Below are 22,985 nucleotides of genomic sequence, written 5' to 3' on the forward strand. Positions count from 1 at the left end.
AAAAGAAATGGACAGATATTATAATAGTACCTTCTAACTATAGCAATAACAATATGACCATCATAAACCATTAAAACCAGTTAAATTTCTGTATCAATGTCTTCATCAGTATGACCCCATAAGGGTTCAGCAACACACACTTGAATATCAAAGGGCTGACTGAGTCATTAAATGGTGACTATCAAATATAGTCTCAAATACCCAGTGAGACATATTTGTATATATGGATGCACACAGAAATGATGCTAATGTTATAAAGTATAATAGTTGTGCATTTTTATACTACTCACAGGATACAACTTGTTCAAAATAAATATTGTTCTGGGTAATTCAGATGATTTTTAACATGGTTCAATGTCTCTTCATGTGAGAAACATTTAGATTTGAACTTTTGTTCTATGGGACGCTTGTTATTAAACCAAAGAGTAAACATACTAATAACCAACATAGTTATTGACCTCTTAGATAAAATACAGGAATGCAGGTATGATGTTGGATGTGTCAATATCTTCAGATAGAAAGTTTAAACCTAATGCAGCTATTTTCCAGAATTCTGCCCTAAAATGTCATATAATCAATTTTCTTAGTGTGAATATTGAATAAGAAAATGAAGGTGACACTCTTAATTTTGCTGCTAGTGTCTCAACTATGATGCAAGGCCAAGTGTTTCATTAGAATATTTGTATTGAGGAATGAAGGTTGGGCTTGAAAAAAAAAGAATCCTAGATATCTAAAGCCATTAATCACAAATGCATGAAAAGCAGACACAGTACAGTAACTCAAAATACAATGTTTAAGCAATGCAATTTCAAATTTAGGTTGCCTTTTAACTAAGATAGTTGGAAGTGAAAAACAAAGTTTGGGAGAATGGTGATGCATTGCTACTAATGGCATGTACATATTATGCCCTTGAGTTGCTCTTGTCTCATGATGATATTGGCTACGGGTGTCAAAGTCAATCATATCACATGACGTCATATGATGTATCATGATGGTTTTTGCCTTTGGGGAGCCGGGGTGGGCATGGCTTGTGCGTGACGCATCTGGCCCGCAGGTCGCCAGTTTGAGACTCCTGGGCTAGACTCTAAGCCAAATCTTAAATATTTAAAAAACCCTTTCCTAAATATGCAGTATATTGTTCCTAACATATACAGTTTTTCCAAGTACTTTCTCCTAATATCCTGCATCTCTTATTTTGTAAAAAAAAATACTCCTGAAAAAGTTTTGCACTATTGTATTAACAACATTTTAAAAATCGAAGCAAGTTCCTTACAGTCAATTTATACAACTTTTAATTTGAGTTATATCCCCTCCTGCCCTGGAATTCATTCTGCTGAATTTCTGATTTTAATTTTTAGAAGTACAGCAATTTTCATCTCCTTTACTTAGAAGCAAAAGTAAGCCTTAAGGGAATGTCTCAATAGATCCTATTTTGCTGGGAGGAAAAGGGATTGAGATGAAATGGTTTGGGTAAATATAATAAGACAGCTCAATATGATTATACGGGGAAAATATAATCTTTTATCACTTTTTCACTAGGCTGAGGATACAATCCACTTGTAGTCCAAGTCTTTTTACATGGTTTGGATTATTTCCAGTTCTTTGTGTTTTGGTATACTTGATTTTTTATTATTATTATATGTATAATAGAAGAAAAAAATACTTTTGCTATGCATAAAAGTGTGAGGTAATCACAAATGTTTGTTAACTTCTCTGAAAAAAAATATGTCAGAACTTGTCCACATAAATAACTGAAGAGCCTGCCAAGTGAAATATTTAATTTTCCTAGACAACGGTATAAAATAAAGTGAGGTAAGGAGGCAGTTTAACACAAGGGGAGCTGTTTGCACATGTTAATTGGATTTGAGAGTGAAAGTTCTTTCAATAAATCTGATATAGAATATTATCTGCAAGATCTCTCCAGTGGCATTAATCCGATATTATTCGTATGTATACCATCTTACTAGGGATGTAGGAACATAGTGCTTTACAAAATGTAAAGCATTGCAGGCAGCTGTGTTTGACTATTTCGCTGAAAGAGACTTGTCAACACACAACTTTTTTTCTGCTTTCCTTCCTACCCTGGTGTTCTACATTGTAATAGAAAAGTGTGTTATTGAAAGGACTGATGTTTCTGTAAATCAATGAGGATCACAATTTTTACCCATTTTATTTATTTATTAATTATTTTCAAAACTGCCTGATCCCATAGTGATAGTTTATAGATTTTTTTTAAAAATGAAAGAAAGCAAGGTATATCAAGAAAAAGAAGAGAGCTGACCCAAGAGAAAACCCAAAGGATAAATCAAACAAGCAAATGACAATGCAAAACAAAGGGAATCAGCCACCCTCTTAACCCAAAACCTGGGACCACAACTAGGTATTTAGCAGTAGGCAAAATATCAAGATGGAGCAGTATGAATCTTTGGAGGCTATCATTCCACAGGGCAGCAGCCAGAGTCTCGCCCTACTTGCAGATGGGCACTTTTCCTTTCACTTGAAAGATATATGACAAAGATTTCTACTACTGCCATAAAAAGTTAAACAATCAATACACTAGCAGGAGCAAAGAAATCCCCATTCTCAGTCAAACCATTAGTCCATGTGTCTCATTCTATATCCATTGATTAATAATGAATTTCAGATAGATTTTTTTTCACCAGCTAGAAATAGATGAATCTGTCACAATTCAATTATCATTATTTAAAAACATAGCTAGTAAATTCTTTTTTCTAGTTAATGCATGCCTTTTATTTAATATTTGCTTTCAATGAACAATTTTTGAGTTGCAAACAACACTGAAAGCTTCCAATGCACAACCTGATGTTACATAGTTCACATATAGGCTTTGGAAACACAGCATTTATGTGGATAAATTTAAGTTAATGTTTGCAGATCTATCCATTTGTTATTCCCAGCCCTGTCTGTCTATGAAGGCTGGGGAGTTTGAACCTGGGAGTTTTGGACATACAACAGACAGATCTCCATGAGATCTATATGCTATGATAGATTTCCAGTTGCTCTTCTTTGTTGGTTCTCCATCTGCATCTGTTAAAATACCAGGCTACTGAATTTGAAACTTGTTTTTTTCCAGAGCTTTATACTTATTGATTCCAGATACATACTTGCAAACAAGGCAAGGATCTAATGAATTAGAGAATGGTAAAACTGTTTTCTCCTCCTCTTTCATCGTGCATAACTCAAATCCACACATTAATCAGATACCATCTTCATTATAATGATAATGATGCCATGATGATAAATTTTCAAATCACACAATGTGGATAGCAAAGGAGGTTGATAGATCCTACATTGAACACAAATGCACAGCATCTTTGGTCATATTGCTGCTCTCAGATAAATTTTAAAAGTATCAACAAAGAAATCTGTTCTAAAACTTCCTGACAAAGAGATACAGAGATCGAAGCTCAATTTACAAGAGAAGAAAATGTTCAGGAAATTTTGATATATCATTGGTTTTCAGAAATGTAAGCTATAAGAAGTACCAAAAAGCAAACAGGTATTCTTCTACCTAGTGAGAAATGGCATATAAGCAGATACTAGTAGGGAAATCAAATGAGGAACAGAAGGAAAATATAAATGAATGTAAACTACTACTACTGGATAAAATTCCCAGCTGAAAATTATTATCATTCAGAAAGCAAGAAAATGATCCTACATTTTCTAATAAATTAATTAAGTACAATAAACCTGGGATTTATTTTATATATTAAATGGTTATGCAGAAGCAGCATCTTTCTGGTCAACACAGCATGGCTGCTCATAACTGCACAGCAGAATATGAAAACCTCCAGCTTGACTACTTAATGCTCAGGAAGAATGCCAATTTTCTACACATATCTCCTTGGTGAATATATCAGAGGATGCCTCTGTCATCATTTAAAGTGAAGTGGCTTTTCACTGCTTTGAAACATATGGCATTAAGTTCTGAGCTTAACCCAGCAGAGAATATTTGATTTTTCATGGCAAGGGAGCATAGATATGAGAAAGTAAATGAATGATAGTGTCAGGGTTCCAAGTAACACCCCCAACAAAAGAAAACTCCGAGGCTTGGATTTCCTCAAAGTTACTTTTTATTAGAGATGTCATATTTGCACATCTGGGAAAGCCTGAATCTGAAAGTTTCCAGGTTTTCCCCACCCAAGTGAAAGTTTAAGTACCTGCCCAGCACCCTCATGTCCATCACATGATCCAATAATCCACCGTCCAAACTGAAGACATTTCCCAGTCATCTGACTCCAGGTGCCAAGGCAATGCATCCTTGACTCTCTCAGAAAAGAATGTTATTTTGACTACATATCATCTACACTCTATGCAATCCCCTCTCCCATTTTCCCACAGAAGAAGATGTGACAGGCCTGAAGGCCCAAACGTAAAAGGTGACTTCCAGGTCTGACAGATGGCCTGTTTAACATTAGGGGTGTGTATACAGAAAGCACATATATATAAGTATATATATATACATGCATATATTAGTATAAGAAGAATCAAACATCTGGACTGTGTGATAAGAGTTGGGTGGTTTTAGTGATAAATGTATGCTGGCTCGAGTCTTGTTAGTTAATATTCCTCCTGGGTAAAATGGTAAAGATTTACAGTCATAAGAATTAAAATTAAGGAGGTGCAGAGAAAGAGAGTAGGAGTACATTATATCTTAATTTTCTGAAGGGCAATATGTTATAGAATAAAATCAGGAACTACAAAGCTTCAAGCTATGTTATGGTACTTTTTTTTTAAATTCTGGAGAAATTTCACAGTGATGCATTAGACTATAGAGAACACCTGTTTTTCTTTCCCCTACTATTATCGTGATAGGGAGATTCAGTATTCTAGAGTACAATCACCTCTATTTAATCAATGGCCAATTTACAGCAATGATTTTTTTTGGCCGAAGTGAGGTATTTTCATTACATATTGATTATTTGCTCTCAGCTCATCTGAAGTGGTAAACTGTATTTTCCACTACTAGTTCTCAATTTAAATTCACATATTACAAGAAACAAATGCACAAATGACTCTGCCATCCAAAGTTTATGCTTTGAACATAAAGTGCATAAATTTGGAATATTCTTGCATTTGATCCACAACAGAAAAAAAGTAAGATATTTAAACAGTTAAATAGGAGGGAATGGGTACATTGATTTCCTCGATGCACATACCATTGGAAATGCCTAAAACAAATGTGCAACATATTAGTCACATATCCACATTTTGTGGTCTTCTTGGAAATGCAAACCTGGACTTCTGTCTGCAGTAGTAATATTCTACATCAAGGATTGATTTCAGATCAAGTTACTCAGATGTCCTATTCTTTATCATGAGTCCAGACTAACCAACATAAAATATCTTTAACTTGAGTCTGATCAGTTTTCAGTGTCTCTCTCTAAATCAAGAACACCAGTGAAAACTGATCAGACTCAAGTTTGGGCTATAAGAGCCCTACTAGGGTTCATTTGTCATCATATAATTCATTTGTCTTATACTTGCTTATTAGATGCCTCCAAGATGCATTTTGCTATCCCAAAACCTTAACATGTGAGGATAGAGCAGTGCCTAGGTTCTTTCAGAATATTAGAGCATGAAAACATTTAGATGTGACACAAAATATACAAGGGAATGGCTCTTATAAAACCTTTTAGGATAAAAAAAAATGTTCCCTTTGGGCATTAAGACTCCTAACAATGGGGAAGAAATGAGTATGCACTGTGTAGCTCAGCCTCCATTTCCAGAACTGCGTTTAATTGGCTGAATGAAGTTACATTATTCCACCCAATTGAGAATCTTGTTTGCGCAGTATCCCTGATTGAATGGAGTTTGTAACTAAATTCAGGTGAGTGCGGTTACAGTCCCTGAGCATGGCTGAAATTGCTAAAAACATTTCCTGTTCTGTCCCCGTCTCACACACGCACCCCCATAGACAGTCAATAGTGAAATAAACCAGCCGACAAAGGTTTCTCTAAGAGCAGAATTGGCAGCAACCCAGTGGCTGGCTGCCAAAAGTCTTTTACTTACAAAGGGAGTGTTTTTCAAAGCCAACACACAACAGATAAAAGAATATTCAAAAGTCCAGCAATGCAGAGAGGTTTGTTCAATATCAGTTTTTGCTTGTCACAGAGATTGAACGTCCACCACACCCCCTTTTATACCCTGTGGGGTGTGGTCCAGTGACTCAGCCTAATCCTTGGCATGCCTCTTCCTCTGCTGCGCACGCTTATCTCTGCGACGCTGTCGAGGGTCCAGCCAAGACTCATCATCATCATCATCATTACTGTCCACCTGCGGCTGCGTGGAAGTGCTTGGCCCTGGGCCTATCTCTTGGCCTTCGGGGGAGACCGGAGGCATTGCCAGAGACGAGGGTCCTGGAGAGGGAGGCCTTGCCAACTCCTCTCCTTCACTCTCGGAATCCTCTCCTGCTGATAACACAGGCTCGGTGATCGGAGCCACAACATTTCCATTATAATAAGACTCAGTGGACCAGGCCACTGCACATATCCCTTCTCCCCTCCATCACTACAAGTAATATTTGAACAGAGCTTTGAGTATGTTATGTGCTCTAAAATATGGAAACATTTCAAAATCATTGTAACTAGGCATATATGGACTGCCTATTTCCTGTGGTTTCTTTCCAGCCAGTAAGGACTGATAGACCAGTGCCCTCCAAGACTTCTTGAACAACCAGTGTCATCTTTTGGAGCATAGATTCTATGTTGTGGTTCCTGCCCCCTAGAATAAGGTCCTCCCTGATATATGGATGTCTCCCACGCTGATAGCATTTCATAAGATGGTAAAGACTGTCTGTTCTCCCTAGCTTTGGGGTCAGATACATGAATCCCCCCTTATTAGATATGTTTGTCACATGTTACATTTATTTTGACTTATAAATTCAGCCTTGAAAAGAAAACCAGACCATGTCTTCATGTCTTCCAGTGCCACATGCCCAAATAGTTTGTTCCCAAAGTTTGGGCATCAGTACAACATTTACAAAAAGTATCTCTGCAAATACAGTTATAGTCGGGATTCCAATTCAAGAATTTCTGGCAGTCTCCCCTTCAGACAATGCTTATTTAGCATGACAGGCTGAAATAGGTTTTGAATGGCATTTGACTGAGTAGGCTTTGACCCTTCAGCAATTCAGTGGGATCCAGTTGACAGGACTGAATGACTCCGAATATGAAAGTGGAAAATAAACTCCAGCACAAATAGCAATAGCAATAGCAATAGCACTTAGACTTATATACCAGTTCACAGCCTCTGTGATACAGTCTAAGTGGTACCACCCTCTGCTAAATATTGAAAGAGAGATCTCCATGCAAGGAGAATTCTATCAATAATTTCAACAAATATAGCAACAATAATAATATCATTGTGAACTAATAGATAAAACATATAGAACCTTGATTGTATTGATTCAGTTCCAAGCCATTCTATGAAATTATTGGATGATCTTGTGATTCATTCCATCTCAATTTCAATATTCTTATATGACAAAATATTAATGAATAAACTAGTAGTATATGAATCAGCTAATTGTACATTGCAGAAATTATATAAAATAATGTAAATTAAAAATAATTAACAGGCAAGATTAGATTTTTATCATTTCGTCTGTTGGAACTTTCTACTGAGGAAGGGCATTAATATTCAATTTAACAGAAGAAGGGAATTTTTAAACTAATATTACATCTTAATGTCTGCATTGGGATTTCTTATTCCTTTTTTCTTGTTTGTTTTCTGGGTGATTTCTATAAGAAGTTGTATATATGTCTGCACCAAAATGGCGGAGGAAAAAGATGAGGAGGAAATAAATTAGTTTTTATTTCTAGACATCCCAACACCCAGAGTTTATATTTACTAACTCCTAAAAACAGATGGTATGAAAGTAAATAGAAATGAGGGGTGAGATGACTATTTTTGAGAAGAGACAGAGAGTAGCCAAAAACACATAAAAGCCCAGACTGTGTCACTAACAAAGAAAATGAGAGAAAAAAGAACATTTTGAACCAGCAGAGCAGGCATGCTGACTCCATCTGCCAGCAGAAAGATTACCTGTGAGTAAGCAACAAGTAAAAGGAGAAAGCATGAGGCTATTCTCCCTGAAGATCTCTGCCCATCAGGCATTTCTCCAACTATCAAAGGGAATGAGGCAACTTGATAAAGATGTGAAGGTGGCGAGCTATTTTACTTTCCTGGACACAAGCAGAAAGATAGTCTGCATGGTTGAGAAGATGCATCTTATGAGGGAAAGGGAATGGCAAACTTAGACAAGATCAGAAGAACAATGATCAGAAGAGTTAAATAATGATTGGTCCAGTAGTAATAGATAGCTATTAAGGTTGGATACTGAGAAAGAATAGAAAAAAGGAGATAGACACTTTCAAACTATAGCCCTGCACATAATTACCAAGAGTACCACTGATTTCAAGAATCAATCTTGTTCACTCCTGTGTGGAAAACATTTATTCTTGCAGTCACTAGAACAAAGCCCTCTTCAGTGGAATCTATAGGAATATCCAGATCTGGGCTGCAATACTCAAACAGCAACAGATGGATACAGAACAGTTTTTTTCCTATCATAATCACCACCTAAAAGTTTGCAGTTCTGGTCTTCCAGTCCTAAGCACCTAAATAATTAAAATAGTTGCCTTATAGAATAGGTTAAGAGAGAAAGCCAAAACAGAACAAAAGTTCACTTCTGGCTGTTTTAGCCAAGATATTTCTGTCTGCAAGTTTGATTCAGACTATTCCACTAATACAGCAGTTCTCAACCTGGGGGTCGCGACCCCTTTGGGGGTCGAATGGCCATTTTACAGGGTTCGCCAAAGCCCTCTCTTGCCCCACCGCCTTCACTCACCCTCACCCTCTGCCTCTGTTGGATCGCCCAGTCGCCATTCGCTTACCCCGCCCACTCCCAATCTATTGCTGCCTCCAGAGTCCCAGCTGATGGCTAGAGGGAAAAAAAACTTTAAATTCTTGCCGCAGGGCTTCAAAGAGCTAGCTGCAAAGAGGTAAATTCCTGGAGCAATTTTTTTCCCCCTAGCTATGCTGAAAAAGCGAAATTGAAAGTAAAGAAGGGTCTTTGCTGCAATGTGACAAAATGAGGCAGAGAGATTTCTTTTTCTTTTTCTTCACCAAAAAAGGTAGGTGCAAAACTGGAAACAATGGGAAATTTAGGGCAAAAGAGGAGGTTCAAGATTTTAAAACACAAAAGAAAAAAAGCTTTAACTAGGGAATTGTAATAATTGAGATACTATTAATTGTATATTGTGTTGAAAGTAGAAATGGTTAAGTTGTGGTTTGGAGGAATATATGGGGAAAATTATTTAGTTTATTATTATTGGTAACTATAATTAATTGATTTGTAAGAAATTGGATTACATGTAAATAATTGGAATATTCATGTTCATATTGATTAATATACAAAAAAGATAGTTATATAACTAATTGATTTATATTAAAATGTTGAATTTGTATTAAACAACTGTATTACATAATTATATAATTAACCAATGTGAGGATGGATATAAAAATAGATGACAATGAGAAGGAGTATAATATAGAATAGAAGGGAAAAATTGAATTTGATTAAGATTAGAGATGAGGATGAAGGGTAATATTGTTTTTTTAAAAAAATAGATGAGGAATAAATATGGTAGAAAGGAAATATAGAAATTGTAAATTTAATTGAAATGACTAAACACTGTGTTGGAAGAAATATCCTTCTGGGTTCTGTTCCAAGTGGGGAAAAAGACACTGGAAACATGGAGACTGCTTGGAAAGATGGTTTAATGGTGGACAGGATCACATGGCTTGAGTTCCTGAACAGAAAAGGGGCAGATACAGTAAATCCTCGGGTTTTTATGCTCTCTCTGACTTTGCATTTCTTGGGGCCCTGAAAGAGTATCCTGATTGATTGTCAGACTCCCAGGGGGTGGGGGTCTTAGCTAGCCTTGGTGGCTGATGGTCACATGTGCTTTCCAGGTCACATGCTTCCCAGGTCATGTGTGGTGAGTTTTGGTTGCTAGATGGGGCCCATTGTGTTAGTTTCTGTTGCTATTGTGTTGCAAATGTCCTTTAACAAAGGATTGACTTTCTGCCTCTGGCCCATTAACAAAGGGTGGGGGGCAGGAAGGTGGGAGCTGCTTTGTCTGTAAAATATGCTTCTCCATTTCTCATCCAGGGAAATATAATATTCTGCCTTTTTAATATTTCCCAAAATATTTCATTCTTCTAGGGAAGGGGTGGGTGCTAACCTTCTACAACTGTTTAAATTTGTGAACCGGCCAAATACTCTGTTCAAAGAAAATACGTTGTATGTTTGTATGTGTGTTTCTAATTATTGCTATTTATTCCTATTTGTTCTCTTTTATTCTTTAAAGTTTAACAATTCATTCTTTATCTTAATATCTTTATATTTGTTTGGGGTTGGCTTTCTTCCCTTTCATCTTTTTTATTGTACAGCAATCTTTCTCCTCAAATCTACCACCTCTGTCTTTTCTTTCCTTCTTACTTTCTCTTCCCCCCTCTTCTTCTTCTCCCTACTTCCTCTTTCTTTCTCCTTCTCCTCCTCTCTTCCTCCCTCTCTTACCCTCACTCCTACTCTAATTTCCCTTCCCTTCCTTCATCCCTCTCTATTGCTGTATCCTTTTATGCATATGGACTACTCAGAGAGCTGAAAAAGTTATTTTTGATTGGTCCTCACACTTTTGACCAGTCCTTGAACTTATGACTGTCCTCACAATTTACGTTTTTGCCGTATCTTGTCACCATGGTGAAGAGAAGCAGTTGTGAAATGAGTGACACGGTTGTTAAGAATGCTACAATGGGCATAAATGATGACCAGTCATAACTGCGAAGACCGGTCAAAAGTGCGAGGACCTGTCAGAAATCACATTTTTCAGCCCTCTGGGCAGTTATCTCTTATTTAAACTATTGCAACTGACTGTACAATGAATTAACCTTGAATATACTCAGAAGTTGCAATTGGTCCAAAATAACTAATGACTGAGAGTGCAATCCAGTTTGCCCATATGACAGCTCTGCTTTGAAATGCATTGTTTTCTGGTTGGCTAATTATCATCATGTTGTCAGTCAACCCTCCTTAGCAATTCTTTCACAGCTCCCCCAAGATCACCTCCCAATCTTTTTACATTATTTGTTGCTGTTGTTCCTATATGGCCCAACTCAGCACACTGATACCCACCCACCCACCCTCTATTCCAATTGGCATCTACCTGTCCACTTGAGTGCTGGAAGAAAAAGCCCACTCCATGTTCTGATCCTTAGGGACTATAAACAACTGGGACCATGGAAATAGGTTTTGGCCATTACTGACCCACATTTCTTGAGTAAAATAACCTTGGAGATCAAAGCACCCATGCCTTGCAAGGATTTTGGACAATTTTAAAGATCTACCTCTTCAAAAGGACCTTTGGGAGTTGGTGTGAATTTTGGTTTTTCTTGGCTTCTGTTGATCATTATGTTTTGATTTTTCAGTTGCTTATTATTTCATGTTTAATCTTGTTACTCTATAATTTATTTATTTATTTATTTATTTATTTATTTATTTATTTATTTATTTATTTATTTGTTAGTTAGTTCGATTTATATGCCGCCCTCCTCTGGAGACTCAGGGCGGCTTACAATGCATTAAGCAATAGCCTTCATACTTTTGTATATACCTGCCTAGTAGGGCTTTTTGGCTCCCCCAAGCGGTGTTCTATTTTATACAGTCAGCTTATTGCCCCCACAAACCGGGTCCTCATTTTACCTACCTCGAAAGGATGGAAGGCTGAGTCAACCTTGAGCCTGGTGAGAATTGAACTTGCAGTAATTGCAGGCAGGTGGCAGCTAAGTGCTACTTTAACAGCAATTTTAGTCCACCAAGGCTCCTTGGTGTGAGACTAGCAATTTTTTTCTTAGTTCTTATGTCAGTATTTTTATGATATAGTCAGGACTATAAGGATGGGAAACTGCTGCCAAATTTCAGCAAAAACCGAGGAACTTTTGTGTGTGTGTATGTTTGAGAGAAATATCTCAGCCCTATTTTATAGTGTGCTTGGTTGCTGAGACACCTCTCTCTCTTCTATTTTCTGCAGAAGGTGCATGAGTACACAGGAGTCACAGACAGAGATAAACAATGTTGCAGTATTTTAAGCATATTTTATTCATACTGCAGACTTCTAACAGCCAGCAAGTCTTCTTTCTTCATAAAGTGCTACGTTGTCTTATTTGTACACTCAATAAAGCTATTTCCTTGAAATGTTGCAGCATTGCACTGAAAAAAAAAGTGATTAAGTGATTAATTTTGAAGTAGTCAAAGAAATGAATTGTCAATCAATTTCAGCTCTTTTGAAATCTTTGCATTTGCCTTTCTTAATCCTTGATGTTTTGTCAAATTCTTTAATGATGGCTCTAGTATTGTTTTTGGTTGAGTCCAATTTATAGCAGACTTCACTGTATACTTTTGTAATTCCCTATATATAAAAGACATACTTTTATTTTTGTTGAAGACTTTCATACTTAGCAATGTATAAGCAATGTTTTGTAATTTGAAAAAATAATGGGGCTGCACTGGAAAAGCATTTGGAAGCGTCAACTGGTGCAGAGTTGCAGTGTGGGCTACCTATGCGCATCCATTACTGTCCCAACACTGCATTCTGGACCAGCTGCAGCTTCTCAGCAGTCTTCAAGAATAATCCTCCTTAGAACACTTTGTAATAATCCACAACTAATGTAGCAAATTTCACAATATTAATTTCCAATATTTTTTTTTCTATTTCAACATCCACAAAATCCAACAGAAATAATTCTGGTTTCATTATACTGTTAAGCCACAACATCTTTTGCACTATTGTATGAATTTGCACCCAAACGTTTTTTTTCACAAGTTCATCTTGCATGATAAAAGCTCCCCTCTTCCTTTTCATACTTCCAATGGCGGTTTGACATTCCTTTGTTCATCTAGACAGCTTGACTGATGTCATATACTAAGAATACATTATTTTTTTTAAAAAATGTTCTCTTAAATTACAATGCAATGTCAATTTAACACCAATTTACCACATTTTCTCCCATGTTTCTCTATTTATATTATATTCAAAATCTACAGCCTAGTTTTGAGAAAAATATTCTCAAAAGTTCTCAAGATCTATGGAAACCTTCAAAATTCAGTGGAAGTAGCCTTCAGCCCTTTCAAAGTTTATATTGGGATTACATTTGCGAAGGCATCTGCTTCTTCTTAGCCTTTTCCACTATACAAGAGGCAGTGGAAGCTGGTCCACAAGGGAATATGGTACAGGACTGGCTCACAATAAGATTGATTTACCATTATTTCCATCAACCTGAATGATTATGGCCACTCACCTTCCTTCAGCAAGAGGGCCATAAAAAATTGTAGAAAATGTAACCAACAACTCTAGATCATAAATTTTGAACTATTTAGAAGGCTCCATGGATATCATGCACCAAAAATGTGACAACAGCATTCTTACTTGCCTTTGTTGAGGCCTTTGGTATTACAAAACTGACAGCACAATTTCAGAAGCAGAAAATTCATCTCTCAACAATCTCAAATATACAACCAGACTGTGTGTATATATATAAATTCACCCCATACCAAAAAGAAAGACTTTGTATTGTTTAATCTATTCAGTCTCCTGGACACTACCTGATTGATCAGGATAATTTCCTTTTCCAATTTACAGCAGGAAAGAACAAGAGATTTACTCCTTTAGAATTGTGGTAGCCACTTCAATATTTATTGGAGATTGTTTGGGAGGTGCATCCAGGACATTGAGAAATAGAGGGTCAAGTTGCATGATACATACAGAGGACCTGCACCATCTATGCAATGCATCATTAATTTATTTCTCTCTTAGCAGCTCCCAGAAAAGGTGATTTGTATGTAGTTGTCTTCTGAAGGCTAGGACATACCAAACTATGGGATCATTATTAAGTCAGGCTTGCTGGTGTAGAGGACTAAATAGAATGGCAAAGACTCCAAGAAACTGGATAATTAAATCAATAAAATATGCTATGTATTTGCAGGATATGTAAGGTACAGAAAATAGGGCAGTATGGATACTCAAAGGAACACTTTGCATCCTTTTGCATCCTTTTGAAGAGCAAAAAACAACTATTTCTAATCTGTATAGTGAAATGGCCACAACACTTCAGATAGCAGCAATTTATGTGCAAAAAGAAGGGCCCATTTACAATGCAAACTGGCACCGCTTCTACTCTTCATCAAGGTGATGAAGACATTTTGAAGCACTGAGGCACAGTAAAACAACTCCTTGAGGCAAACACATCGAGAAGAATTGCTCATAATCTGGGCAAAGGAGGCCATTTTTCAATATGATAAAGCTTTATATGATAGACTGCCTGCAACATTTATAGCTGTGGTATATTCAGGCAATTGTAGATTTGGCAGAGAGCTGAGCCATTCACATAAACCTGTTTCTTACTGCTTTTAAGTATTGGGTCAAAACTATTGTGGTATAGTGATGGGTATACAATGAGTATTTGAAACTGAAACAGGGACATAAGCCTGCTTTTCCCTCCCTATTTAAAAAAAATGACAGCAGATAAATAGTTGCAATATGCTTACAACCAGCCAAATCTTATGTTCAGTAGATGGCTAATTAAAGATTATACTGGAGTTAAAATAGATCACATGTAACCAATAAAGTCGCACTTTTTGAATCAAGGTCAAATGTATTGTTTCACATAGCATTTAACACTTCCAGGCGAAGTATGCGTGGGATTCCCTCAACCCTAATTAACTTGTGAAGGAATTAACATCAGTTTCACACAATTTTATTTATTTTAATCATTCTTTCATAAAAGGAGGGAGGGAGGGAGGGGGAGAGAGAGAGAGAGAGAGAAGTAAAATTTATTCAGGTGTAAAAAAGAGTTTGTTACTGAGATTATAATAATTTATAGCCTCCTTTAAAACATACTATAGAGCTTGTTTCAAGACAGGTGAGGGCTGAGAATTAATTGGCTGTTAATGGGTAAATTTGTGAGGAAAAAAGGACAATATGTATTTGGCAAAGCGGCATTTGCTTTAGTTTTTATTTAATATAATAAAGGAGATCTTTAGTACATATGATAATATATGAATTCTTTTCACAAATAATAAAGGTAAAAATGGAATATATCACAATGTACACTGAAAGGAGAGGAGATGTTTAACAGATAATTCATTTCTGAAATTAACATTTTGACACCTATCTATAGTATCTATGCCACAGTTATGACAAGCTTGAGATAATGTGCCATATTAAATGTCATCACAATTCTTTTTCATTGATGAGAAAAGAAGAGAAAGAAATGAAACCATTAAAATGTTCTAAAAATAGAACCCAAGCAACAAAAGATCAAAATGCCAAAATTTTGCAAGAAGGAAGAAAGGAAAGAAGGAAAGAAGATGAATATCTCTAGTATTTTGAACAGATTTCAGTCATTTCTCTGTTATGTTCTTGCAAGTCCATCAACTAATGTGAAAATATTTTAATGATTAAAGTATTAAATGTATATATCAATTGCAAATGAATTTCTTTATTATTCTATTAAGTTCTCCAATATAGTTATATCTCCTGATAAACAAAGATACTATATATCGCAAATCAGGAATATGCAAATAAGTTTGTCCAAACAATAAATCCTGAGAGGTTGGTTACATCATATTAGAACTGTGATGTTTAAGGTAACGAGAAATCTTTATGAAGCAAGTCAGATGAATCAGGAAGTCTTGTGTTCTGTAGCATTACAAAAACTGTGCCTGAACTCTGGAATAAATACCATGTTTCCCCGAAAATAAGACCCTGTCTTATATTTTTTTGAACCCTGAAATAAGCGCTTGGCTTTATTGCCATGCGCTCAAAAGCCCGACTGGGCTTATTATCAGGGAATGTCTTATTTTGGGGAAAACAGGATAGTACTCTGGTACAGTTCAAAATACTTGCTCTCAGTGTCATCTATTTGTGTTTTTGGAACCTCCCGAAATAAAAATATTTGCTCTACATGACAGCATTTAATTGGTGTTGCAATAAAACCCTTCTCCTTTTTCTCTGAATGAATTAAAGAGAAATGTGTCTTTTTTTAGTTTAAAATCACCTTTGCCTCACTTGCCTAACAATTTATGTATGTGTCATAAGATTATGAGATTGTATAAACACTAATCAATGAACCAATGCTTTAAATAGAATAAATACTTCTGAGAAAAAAATAATGGGACAAACATGAGACTAAAGGCAGGGAGGCAGCAGATGGCTCCCAGATTCCTCCTGAAACCAAATTTGATTCTCAAATGTCTTATTGATCATTGGCCTCTGAATCAACTACTGCTGTAAAACCTTCAGAACAGAATTGTTTTCTGAATCTGTCTCTACATAGTGCTTGTTTATATATTTGGATTCCAGATGTGATAATACTAGATTTGAAAGACTTTTACTGATTCTCCTCCAAAAATGGAAAAGAATTGCTCTTTGGTAAGACATCATAACACTTCGGTAACACTTGCTCTGTTCTACCTCCACCTTACCTGTGGTTTGCTGATAGAGGATTCTGGTGTCTTTACCACAAAAGACACTATATCCTGTTCTGAACATTTTCTGTCTTAGCGGATCAATATCATGACTTCTCACATGAAAAGCTTTGAAGACTAACACAGAAAGACACTCGCTTTGAGAAGTTTGGAATAACAAATTTCAAAATCACTTTTTGAGAGTGATCTGATGGTGACTCCAATCCCAGGAGAGTAAGATTGGACATAAGAGAAGGCAATTCCAAGACAATCTGACTTCCTACTGTATCACATAAATAAAAAACTCTCCCAGAGGAACTTTACGAGCCCAGAGGTATAAGGGTAATATCCTAAATAATATCCCTTAGTTACAAAGTTCAAAGAACTCTCCACTTTATGAATTTTCTTTTTAGTTCTAAAAGGCAAACATAGAATCAAATATGTTTCCATTCCTTTCAGGTTTACCTCAGAATTGAGGGTGAACTGGGGTGCTTTTTTTTCCTACTGGCCAGTGGGAATAGGGGGTCTGCCCGACTTTTTATTGGACTTATATGTATTTCATCCTTCAAGGAAAGAGTAAACAATTCCGACACATAGAAAAATGCTGTGAAAGAGAGATAAATGCAAACTTAATTTAGAAACTGGAAAACCATAAGGAGAATTCTTCTTTGGACTCTTTTATTTTCAAAGTGCAGAAAATGTGACAAAAATGTTGTTCAATAGGAAGAAAAAGAATTTAGTGTTATGCCATGTTTCTTGCTACTGATATACTTGATATTTTTAAATCTTTAAGTTCTATTTTAAGGGGTTCTGAGAGGGATTGTGGGAATGGATCTGGGGGGGATCCATAAATCCACTGAAAGGGGTAATGGGTCTGATGATCACGGTGGGGAGGATGGGGACAGAAATCTGACAAGGATGCAGGGGGGATGAAGCGATGGACCTTAGTATAGTAAGTGGGAGGGGCAGATATGACAGTTGCAGGGGGCCATATTATGTTTCGGAAGTGCGCACTCGATGTTTACGAGCAATTGCGCACTCCGACCCCCAAAGCATTGCTCATTTCCCGGGTTGTTCAGAGTCTCAGACCCAGGGTCTACGGCTGATGTTATGTAATGCCAGGTCAGTGGTAAATAAACCCCCCCTCATTCATGATCTTATTTCAGAGGGGGGTGCTGACCTGGCAGGGATTACAGAGACCTGGTTAGGCCAGGAGGGAGGAGTTCCCCTTGTGGAAATGTGCCCGCCAGGTTTCCATGCATTCCATCAGCCAAGGACTCAGGGAAGGGGTGGGGGAGTGGCAGCAATCATTAGAGAAAGTCTTTGCCCAAGGGAGGCCACTGTTCCTCAGATAGCCGGATGTGAGTCCGTCCTTGTGAAGTGGGGTCAGGGGATTCAGATGGACCTACTGATTGTGTACCTGGCTCCCTGCCACGTAACAGTGGTCCTGCCTGAGCTGCTTGACATTATAGCCAGGGTGGCGGTGGAAACCCCCAGACTTATTGTTATGGGGGATTTTAACCTGCCATCCATTGGTGAGATGTCAGAGACAGCTCGGGAGTTCATGGCTTCCATGACGGCCATGGACCTGACCCAGGTAGTTAAAGGCCCCACCCACTTGGGGAATCACACTCTGGACTTGATTTTTGTCTCTGATCAGTGGCTGAATGATCTAAGAATAGGGGATATAGACATCAAGCCCTTGTCATGGTCTGATCATTCTCTCCTTCACATGGACTTTCAAGTCACTTCCACCCACCACAGGGAGATGGAACCAACCAAATGGTTCCGTCCCAGGCGCCTGATGGACCCCGAAAGGTTCCTGATGGAGCTTGGGCCATTTACTGAGACTCTGGCTCATGACTCGACTGAGGACCTGGTGGTCGCCTGGGACAGGGCAGCTACTGGGGCCTTGGACTGCATCGTGCCTTTGCGGCCTCTGACCCGATGCCGATCTCATCTAGCTCCTTTGTTTTCTGAGGAGCTGAGAGAGATGAAGTGTCAGAAAAGACGCCTGGAGAGCAATTGGAGGACAAGCCGATCTGAATCTGACCGAACACAGGTGAGATCTTATATTAAGACCTACCCAGTGGGGATAAGAGCGGCGAAGTCTAGCTACTTCTCCGCTCTTATTGCATCTGCAGAGAACCGCCCAGCCACACTGTTTAGAGTGACCCGCTCCCTACTTCAGGTGGGGGTACGGGAAGATCCCTTACAGGGTCGAGCTGAGGATTTTGTACAATTCCTGCATGATAAGGTCACTCAGATTCAGGAAGGCCTGGACTCCAATTGGGTAGATCCAGGGGAGGAGACGGGGGCAGGTCTTGAGAGCATTATCTGGGAAGAGTTTGACTCTGTGGCTCCTGAGGACATGGACAGGATTCTGGGCAAGCTTAACGCTGCCACATGTTTATTGGACCCATGTCCCTCCTGGTTGGTAGTGGCCTCCCGGGAGGTTACACGAGGCTGGCTCCAGGGGATTATAAATGCTTCTCTGAGTGAGGGTGTCTTTCCCACTGCCTTGAAAGAGGCATTGTGAAGCCCCTCCTCAAGAAGCCTTCCCTGGACCCAGCTATTCTATCAAATTATTGTCCAGTCTCCAATCTTCGGTTTGTTGTGAAGGTTGTTGAGAGTGTGGTGGAGCGACAACTACCCCGATACCTGGATGAAGTTGTCTATCTGGATCTGTTCCAGTTGGGCTTCAGGTCATGATGCAGCACGGAAACAGCATTGGTCGTGTTGGTGGATGATCTCTGGAGGGCTCAGGACAGAGGTTGCTCCTCTATCCTGGTCCTATTAGATCTCTCAGCGGCTTTTGATACCATCGACCATGGTATCTTACTGCACCGGCTGGAGGGGTTAGGAATAGGGGGCACCGTGCTTCGGTGGTTCTCCTCCTTCCTCTCTGACTATTCGCAGTTTGTGTTGGCAGGGGGGCAGAGGTCGACCTTGAGGCACCTTATTTGTGGGTGCCGCAAGGGTCAGTCCTCTCACCCCTTCTGTTCAACATTTATGTAAAACCGCTAGGCGAGATCATCCATGGTTTCGGGGTGAGTGTTCATCAGTATGCTGATGACATATAGCTATACATCTCCACCCCAGACCAGCCCAATGATGCCCTTGCTGTGATGTCCCATTGCCTGGAGGCCGTGCGGATCTGGATGGGGAGAAACAAGCTCAGACTCAACCCCTCCAAGACCGAGTGGCTGTGGCTTCCGGCGTCCCGGTATAGTCAGCTGGTATCATCACTGACAATTGGGGATGAGATCTTGCTCCCCACAGAGAGGGCCCGCAACTTGGGTGTCCTCCTGGATTCATGGCTATCTTTAGAAGATCATTTGACGGCCATGGCCACGGGTGCCTTTTATCAGGTTCGCTTGATCCGCCAGTTTCGTCCCTTTCTGGATCAGGATGCCTTGCGCATGGTCACTCATGCCCTAGTTACCTCCCGTATGGACTACTGTAATGCTCTCTACATGGGGCTCCCCTTGAAAAGCACCCGGAGGCTCCAACTGGTCCAGAATGTAGCCGCACGGGTGATTATGGGCGCAGCTCATTGCACCCATGTAACACCTCTCCTACGCGAGCTGCACTGGCTCCCGGTGGTCTTCCAGGTGCGATTCAAGGTGTTAAAGCACTTTCAAGGCTTTAAAGCGCTCCATGGCTTAGGACCTGGGTACCTACGAGACCGTCTTTTGCCACTAATAGCCTCCCACTGACCAGTTTGTTCTCACAGGGAGGGACTACTCAGGGTACGGTCAGTCAAATTATGCTGACTGGCGACTCCCAGGGGGAGGGCCTTCTCTGTGAGGGCTCCAACCCTTTGGAATGAACTGCCCCCTGAGATACGAAATATCCCTGATCTCCGTGCTTTCCGCCGTGCCCTCAAAACCCTGATGTTCTAACAAGCAGGGCTAAACATATGAACATGTGAATGTTTTTAAAATGTTATCTAATTTTAGGTTCTATTTAATTGGGACAAACTATGTTATAATAATAATTTTAATTAGCAATTTTATGATGTTTCTGTATCTATATTTTTCTTGACTGTACACCGCCTTGAGTCCTACGGGAGAAAGGCGGTATAGAAATATAATAAATAAATAAATAATAAATAAATATTTATGTTATTATAATTGTGTTAATTTCTAAAGAGACTTCTGTACCATTTCCATTTCATGTCCTGAACCCTTAGTAATCTGTGACTTGAAATGCTAAAAACAAAGAGAAAAAGTCACTGTCCTGCTTTGAGATGCTGTTTATTCAAACAAAGCCTTCTCATCTCAACTTCACACAAAAGGGAAGAAAGAGTAGCCAAATAGATAAACACAGAGGTTCAAAACAGAACTGGTGCAAAAACTTGGTATGGAAATGTGCTAAATTGCCATAAAAAGACCAGATTGGCTGGATTACAAGTAACCAGAAGCATGTGATCCTTCAATTTTTAAGGAGTTTCAGTGCCAATGACTACAATGCCACCATTCCTTATCATTAAATTTACAAGTAAGGATCATGGAAATTATGGTTCAATGCCTAAATGAAGCCCACATATTGCCCATCCCTGAAAAAGACTAATTTCCCCAGTAATTATTACCTTACACCTTTTTACATTAGAAGTCTTAAATTCACGACATCAAAATATGCCTTTTTATGGAAGTGTTAAACTACAAATTAGGACCCATGTGTATTACTAATATATATGCTGTCAATTGTTAACAATTAATGTGGGCCATATCTCAATATTTACGAGGAAATTGATTTCTGGTAAATGTTAATTAAATGAATATTTTCTTTTGACATTCAAAATATTCCTTGAATAGATTTTGGGTTTTTGTCATATTTAGTACTCACTTTGGATCTTTCTGATTGTGGCATTCTTCAAGTATAATAAGATTATGTCTTCCAAATTAATCTCCAGGCTGCTGTAATTTCTAAATGCAAGGACCCTAACCTGGAGGAACACTTTACATGGACCTAACATTCTTAATTTCTTCCTGTAAATTTATTGTGATCAACAGGTTTCCTTCCAAGCTTATAAATCTTGACTGAAGTTTTCGAAGCCTGCTTCAGAATGCAAAGTTTGGAAAATTAATGAACAAATGGTTGAATTAATCAATTAATTATATAGCAAAGACAATCGTGTTTGAATAACATGATGCATTTGTAGAAAATAATTCCTTCTCCCCCACTTTTTTATAATGTGGATAATTAAAATAGACTATGCTGCTACAGAAACAATAAGGTAGCCACCTAGTTTTATTCCCAGGCATTCTCTCAAATGTGACTTAATTAAATTATTATATTAGTAAGTAAATTAAATATGCTCTACATTTATATCAAATTAACAGATCAAAAGTACTACTTGCTGCCTCCATTGAATCAATCAATCAATCAATCAATCCTCATGAAGCCCAGTGGATTTCCTGCAGTAACAGTCTAGCAGAACATCAGTCAACTGTGATTTCGATTCTCTCCAATATGGTGGCAAAGATAGCAGCTGCTAGAAATAAGTATGCAATTATTATATATGCAAATTAAGGGAGCCTAGTAGTGAGAAAATTGAAAGTGTTGTATTGTTTGACTGAACAAAAAATCTTTAACTCTAAGGTTTCACTCTAATGAAAAGTAGGATTAGAATTTCCAAATACAAATCATACATTTTTTTTTATGTAATCATATTCGAAAACATCCTGTTGAGCTTTTGAATCCCCACTTTGAAAAGTAATGTAGGATTCTAGAACACCTGAATCTCACTCTTGAGGCAAGTGGTGCCTATGATGGATTGAATCTGAATATTTTTAATTGATCTAATCAGTACTATTTAAAAAATTGTCCATTGCTTTCTGTCTCACAGGTAATCAAGATGAATGTCTATTAAAAAAAAAAGTTAGCTCATATGCTATATTTAACTCTGGCAGAAGTGGATCTAGTATCCCAGTATGGAGATAGAAGCAAAAAGTATCTCTGCCATTTATAGTGAAGCTGTTACTGACCCTGTTCAAACATAGCATGAATAATAGCAAAGACATCTCTTTCCAATTCATAACCAGTAGAAGTTGGTCAATCATTCCCTTCATGTGTCAAGAGAAGGAATGCTCTTATAACAGAAATAATAGTGTTTCATTGTTGTCCCAGCTCTGCTCTGAATGACCACATATTGGCTTTGATATGGTGAGTTAGTTTGTTTCTGTGCCTTTGAGTCAATTTTTGACTCCTGATGCCTGTCTTTGACTAAATGCTGCAGTTTTCTTGGCATGAGTTTGGAAGTGGCTTGCCATTGCCTGCTTCCTAGGGTTGAAAGACAATATCCAGCTCAAGGTGAACCAAATGGCTTTGTTACTGAGGTGGGAGTGGCTCTCATAGTCTTCTATAGTCAGGCATCCAGTCTGATGCCTTTAGCCACTAAACCAAACTGGCTCTCCAATTGATTTGGGGG

This window comes from Pituophis catenifer, unplaced genomic scaffold (assembly GCF_029215685.1).
Source record: "Pituophis catenifer annectens isolate HBS135680 unplaced genomic scaffold, rPitCat1.0.hap2 SCAF_3, whole genome shotgun sequence".
Classification (NCBI taxonomy): domain Eukaryota; kingdom Metazoa; phylum Chordata; class Lepidosauria; order Squamata; family Colubridae; genus Pituophis; species Pituophis catenifer.